This window comes from Grammomys surdaster, unplaced genomic scaffold (genome assembly GCF_004785775.1).
Source record: "Grammomys surdaster isolate TR1022 unplaced genomic scaffold, NIH_TR_1.0 126059, whole genome shotgun sequence".
In the NCBI taxonomy this organism is placed as follows: domain Eukaryota; kingdom Metazoa; phylum Chordata; class Mammalia; order Rodentia; family Muridae; genus Grammomys; species Grammomys surdaster.
This window is the reverse complement of record NW_021620869.1, coordinates 6,063,065-6,069,706: the sequence shown is the minus strand read 5'-3', so window position 1 is coordinate 6,069,706 and position 6,642 is coordinate 6,063,065.

Below are 6,642 nucleotides of genomic sequence, written 5' to 3'. Positions count from 1 at the left end.
GCAGTACGCTCACTTTCCCCAAGTCCTTGGCCATGTGGGGTGCAGTATGCTCACTTTCCCCAAGTCCTTGTTGCTCTCTCTTGCCTGCCTCAATGGCTCCTCTTCTAAACTGACCGCAGCCCAGCCCTTGGGACCTGCTCTGTCCTGCTTGCAGCTGGACCCCCCCCCCCCGGCCTGCTTTGTGTCTCAGAGTTGCCCATCCAAATATCTAGAGCCATCCATCTTTGTGACCCCTCCCTAGCATCAGCCCAAGGGAGCCCTTGGCACAGAACTGCCAGTGAATTGCTTACTGAGTAGATGACAGGACTAATGAGTCATGCTTCCGACTCCTGAGCAGTGCAGGGCCCAATAGAATGATTAATTGATGGATTGATTTTCCTTCAAGACATCCCAAATGGCCTCTCCCTCTCGTTCACTCATCCATTCCCTAGAACGGTCCTGAGTATCAAGGCTGTGCTTGCGTCTAGAGTTACGGAGATGTACAAAGATGGAAACTAACCTTGTATCATCTCTCTAGTCAGTAAGAGACAGAGACTGAGCTGCCACTTCCTGGCGTCCATATATCTTTACCTATGCCCCCCTGCAGAGCCTTGCTTGGCCCACACTTGTACACACAGGACCATCTTACTGCTGCTCTGGCTCCCTGTCAGAGCTCAGACCAACCTAAGGGACTCATTAGGCATAGCAGCTCTTTGGATGGCTGCCTGAGCCTAAGTCCCCAGGGCTTTGGCTCAGGTAGAAAGGACAGCAAATTCTTATCATGAGAGCCCTTCAATCAGGGATCTGAGTGTCTGTCAAAGACTTCTATGACCTAAGCTAAGCGGTGTTGTTTCATGGCAGCTTCTAGGGCACTGGCTGTGGAAGGGACAGCTTAGGCTGAGAGCCCAGCCTTGCCTCATAAACTAGAGAAACAAAGTAGAATTTGTTGGAGATATCCCATTTAGGGCTGGGTACCCCAGGATTTCCCACATTGTGTAATGTCTGGCTGTGGGTTTATATTTGTTCCCGTGTGCTGCAGGAGGAAGCTTCTCTGATGATGGCTGACCACTGCATTGATCTGAGTACAGTAGGATAGCACTAGGAATCATTTTATCACTGCATTTCTTTCCCTCTTTATAGAACTATATTATTTGGTTTTGCCCTAGGTCTCGTGACTTTCTAGTCTTTGGTCCTTTGTCACCCAAGCAGTGGCGAGTATGGCTTCCATCTCATAGAGTGGTCCTTAAATCAAATCAGTCATTGGTTGGTTGTTTCCCTAAGCTTTGTGCCCCTATTGCCCTAGTGTATCTTGCAAGTAATAGACTGTTCTAGATGAAGTGTTTGTGTCTGGCTTGGTGTTTATGTTTCTCTTTTGGTAGTGTGGAGAGTACCTTCCTGTACCAAAGATGCTGGGATACAGGGGCAAAGGCTCTGTGCGGGCACCAGTCCGACATCTCCGTGCTAAATGAGTTGTTGTAGGTGTTGTCTTCAGCAATAGGTGTTATGTTTTTAAAAAGGTAAGGGGAGAGAAGCAATGTTTGGTGGATGTATAGTCAGATGTTGGGGGAGAAGGTGCCTCTGTGGGCCCGTGCTGAGGCATCCTTCCCCCTGAGGGACCAGCCACACGATGATATAGTATAGAATAAAGTTTATTTAGGAATGGGGAGGGGAGTTTAGAGGGGAGTAGATGTAGAGAGAGGCAGAGAGAGACAGAGAGAGTAGAAGGGTAGAGGCCTGCCATGGGCTCGTTGTGGGGAGGAGGGGGATGGGGAGGGGGGAGCAGGAGAAAGAGGACAGAGCAAGGGAGCAAGAGAGAGAGGAGGGGCAAGCAGCCCCTTTTATAGTGAGTCAGGTCCACCTGGCTGTTACCAGGTAACTGTGGAGTGGAGCCTAGACGAAATGCCAACAATAGGGCTTTTCTGTCAGTTTGTGGAGAGCAAACTATAGTTTTGTCAACAGTCATGGGCTATTTTGGGATTCCAGTGGGACTTCTTTGGACACCTGAATTAGCTGAAACACAATTCCAGTACTGGAAGTTTTGTTCGGTGACAAGAGATGAGCAGTAGGAACACTGTCTCCCCACTGTTTGGCAATTTCATGTAGATCCCCCCCCCATATATATATAAAGTTTAGGAAGTCTCTACAGTATTAAGCTTCCATATCACTTCTCAAACACCACTTAATTTTAGCTGTCGCTCCCCATTTTCCTCCCACAATTCCCTCCTCCACCTCTTCACTGGATCCTCCCATTCCTTCCAGCCCTCTCCCACACACCCACATCTATCTCTTCTACTTCCCTTTCCTAACAAGATTTATTCGTCCCTCCAGTCCCTTACTCTGTTCCTAACCTCTGTGCTTCTATAGTTTTCAGCTTGGTTATCATTGACTTAACAGCTAATATCCACATGTAAGCAAATGCATTCCATATTTATCTTTCTGGGTCTGAGATACTTCACTCAGGATGATAGGGTTTTTTTGTTCTATTCACTGGCCTGCAAACTTCACGATGTCATATTTTTAACAGCTGAGTTACACTCCACTGTGTAAATGTACCATGTTTTAAAATCCGTCCTTCTGTTGAGGAACATCTAGGCTGTTTCTAGTTTTTGCCTGTTAGACTAGAGCAGCAGTAAACGTGGTTGAGCAAATATCTCTGTGGCACGATGAAGCATCCTTTGGGTATCTGCCCAAGAGTGCTGCTATAGCTGGATCTTGAAGTAGATCAATTCCCGTCTTCCAGAGGAACAGCCACACCAATGTACATAGCGGCTGTATAAATTTGCACTCCCGTTAGCAATGGATGAGTGTTTCTCTTGCTCCACATCCTTCCCAGCCTGACTGTCACTTGCTTTAATCATCTTAGCCTGAAAGGTATGTTCTAAATTGTCATGAGATTCGAGGAGTGCCAGTGAGGGTGGTGATGGTGATGATGATGATGGTGGTGATGGATGGTAGTGGTGGTGATGGGTAGGTGATGAGAGTCATAGTACTAACGGTAAGAGTAGTGGGTGATGGTGATGGTGGTGATAGTGGTGATGAGGATGATGGTGATGGTGGTAGGTAATCACGGTGTTGCTGCTGGTGATGGTTATGGCTGGTGATAATGATGGTGAAGACAATGATGGTGGTAAGGGTGTGGATGTGGTCACGATGATGACTGGATAGTGAAGATGATGGGGGGCAGCAGTGGTGACGGTAATTATGTGCAAGGGCCCAGCAAAGGAGTACCAAGCAAGCAGGCTTGAGTTTCTCCTCTGGTTCCTTTCTTGCTCTGTGTCTCTGTTGACCGCATAGTTTGTTATCCACCTGGAGCACTTGGGGAGTCTGCTGTCATCCACACTGAGATGACAGCACTCTAGTGGCCCTCAGTCCTAGTTTCTCTCCGTTATGAATGGAATGATCTGGGTGAAGCTGACCTCAAGAGTCTAGAGCAGTAAGGGCAGTCTGTGAGTGCTCAGGGCTTCAGCCTGGTTTAAATTCGGACCCAAAATACTCAAAAAAGATTCAGCTTGGGATGCAGAAAGCTGGTGTACCTTACACTCTGGGCTATTAGATTTTTGTCTGTATGGCTGTTGTCAATACCAAATCCATGTGTGTGTTCGAGGGGCAGGGGCAGACTGTTTAGAGGGTGGATGAAGGGAGCCAGATACTCATGTCTGTGAGAACACAGGGGGCTGTGGCTCACAAGCCTCTGTCTCATATTTAGGGACTTGTGTGTCACACTTGGAGGAAGAGTAGGGACCCCCAGGCACCTTCCACCTGATAGGCCCTTGAGCTGAGAGCAACATCATTTGCAGGGAGGAATGGTTACATGGGCAGCACAGGCCTTCCGCCTTGGTGGAAGAGGCCAAATAAAGCCACTTCTTGTAGCCCCACAGAGATAATGCATGGTGCGCCTCTTAGAAACAGAAATGGTCCCTTCGTGTGAATGCAAAAGTGGTAAGCGGTCTTTTTTCATAGTCACCATTTGTACCACTGTCTCTGAAATTTGAAGCATGTGACACAGAAAATGCTGTCGCTAGATCTGCAGAGGAATCGTGAAAATCCTGAAAGCCTCCAGGTCTGTCTTGACCACTCTATTTTCAGAAGAATGTTGAATCTTTTAAAGGTTATCGCTTATAAACTGGATACTATTGTTTTATTGGAACAAGAATGAATATCTAGAATATTTCATGTAATCTATTTCTAGAGCTGAACGTTATTATTCATTTACTGGAACGAAAGTGAACTTCTGGAATATTCCATATAAGGTTTTGCAGAACAAGTTCAAGAAGGGGAATTTAAAGCAAATGCCCAATGGCCTGAGGTGAGCCATTAGCAAACTAACATCTTGCAGAGATGACAGATGGGAAAGAGAGGATGCATTCCTCTCATCTGAACTAGCTCCCGGCATAGGGAAGAATCCTCAAAACAATGGGCTGAGATCCTTTCCTAAAACAAGCCCTCTGGGCCCCTGTCAGAACCCCACTAATCGCTTCCCGAGCACCCCACCCTGTAGCTGAAGCCTGGCTCTCAACATTGACAGCTAAGTACATTATTAAACAACGTTTGCCAATCCCTGGGGGAAATGTGGCGAGGAATGAATAATTCTGAAAAGATCCTGGCATCTGTGTGCATTAACCACAAATGACCATTAAGTCCGAGCAGTGAGGGAGCAGGCTGCAGGCTGCAGAGCTAAAGTCATAAGATGTGCTGCTTCCTGTTCCCCCCCATCCCCTCATCACCCCCTGCCCCCCCAACACACACACACCCTGCTTCACTTTTATAGGAGGAGGCCAAGGCCTGGTCCCCACCCACAGTCAGCCCCAGGGCCACCTTCTCTCCCTTTGATCCCTACAATGAAACAACCGAATTCCTTCTCAGCAGCTTCACCAAACACAGCAGTCAGTCACTGCCCTGGACTTCTGTGAGGCTCCTGTAGCTCCTCCAACCCCAAGGCCAAGCAGAGCTTGGTAACAAGTAACAAGCAGCCTTAGAGGCTCTTCTTGTAGCCAGCTCCAGTGTAGAGTGGCCTGCTGTATACACTGCCTCTGGCCAAAGATGGGAGCACAGTTCTCATGGCAGCTAGCCCCGCCCCCTGCCGACCTCACACTTCCTGTTCTAGGAATGACTTTGATTCTGGATGCAGTGTTGTCAGGGAGATGGCCGCACTGACTTTTGGTATTCTCATATAGTTGTGACATTAGCTGATGACAGCCTGAATCCAGCTTTCCTATTTGTCAAACAGGACCAAGCCTCATCTGGTTGCAAGAATGGAGGCTCAAAAAGAGGTCATGAGACCTTGGCAGTGAAGATGGTGAGGGAGGGTCTCCATGAACATGGGACGGCTTTGCTCCATGTCAACAGTCAATATCCTTGCGAAGTGTCTCCTTAGCCTAGTATGTCCCACTAAGAATCTCTCTCTCTCTCTCTCTCTCTCTCTCTCTCTCTCTCTCTCACACACACACACACACACACACACACACACACACACACCAAAGGATGTACATTACACATTGGAGAGCATCAAAAAGCCACTGTCTCTACACCACTCTAGTGACCGTTCGGGCTGCCCCCACCTTTAGGCAGCTGTGCGTGATGACCTGAACAAGTGTGTGATGGTTTCTATACACTTAGCCAAGGAGGTGACACTAGTAGGAGGTGTGGCTTTTTTGGAGTAGGTGTGTCACTGTGACTGTGGGCTTTAATACCCTAGTCCTAGCTGCCTGGAAGTGAGTATTCTGCTAGCAGCCTTCAGATGAAGATATAGAACTCTCAGCTCTGTTGCACCATGCCTCCCTGGATGCTGCCATGCTCCCACCTTGATGATAATGGACTGAACCTCTGAACCTGTAAGCCAGCCCCAATTAAATGTTGTCCTTATAAGAATTGCTTTGGTCATGGTGTCTGTTCACAGCAGTCAAACTCTAACTAAGACAAAGGGCTTACAGAAATCTCTTCAGACCTTGCTTTCAGTTCTTTTGAATATACTTAGAGGCTGGATAGCCAGATAGTATGGTTCCTCTTTGAGGGACACTCACATTGTTGTACATTGGCGATTGTGATTTCACACTTCCACTGCCATCCACAAAGGGCTGAGTTTCTTCGCATCCTCACCAGCACCCACCCTTCCCGAACTCGTTCTGAGTCCCTGCTGATCCATCAGTTTAGTAACGCCTGGTGAGGTATTTTGCATTGGCTTTGGTTTGAGTTCTCTGGTGACTACAGATGTTGAGTATCTTTTCTAGGTTCACCTGCCATTTATTATCTTTGGACAGCCATGGTTTTGAGCCCTGAGATGCCACGTAACGGAAGCAAAGCTGTCTTCTCTGACAGATAAACTGCGGAGTGAAAACTGAACAGGAGGGAAGAATGCTGGGAAGTCACATTGACGGGATGGAAAAGAGCTGAGACTGGTTTTGTGCCTGAGGTCAGGGAAGACTCTTCTGAGGATCCGATATAGGGGCGGGGATGGCCTGGAGGCGGCTGGAGAAAACTCAGTGGCTAGAGGATGCTGGAAGAGCAGAGTAAGGTCAGGTGCAAAGGCCCTGAAGGGACGATTGCAGTGTCTGAAAACAGGGGACCAGAGGTAGGAGAGGAGGAGTGAGAAGAGAGGACAAGGGAGGTGTCTTCAGGTTTTTTTCTGATGTGAACAGACACCATGATCATGGCAACTCGTATAAG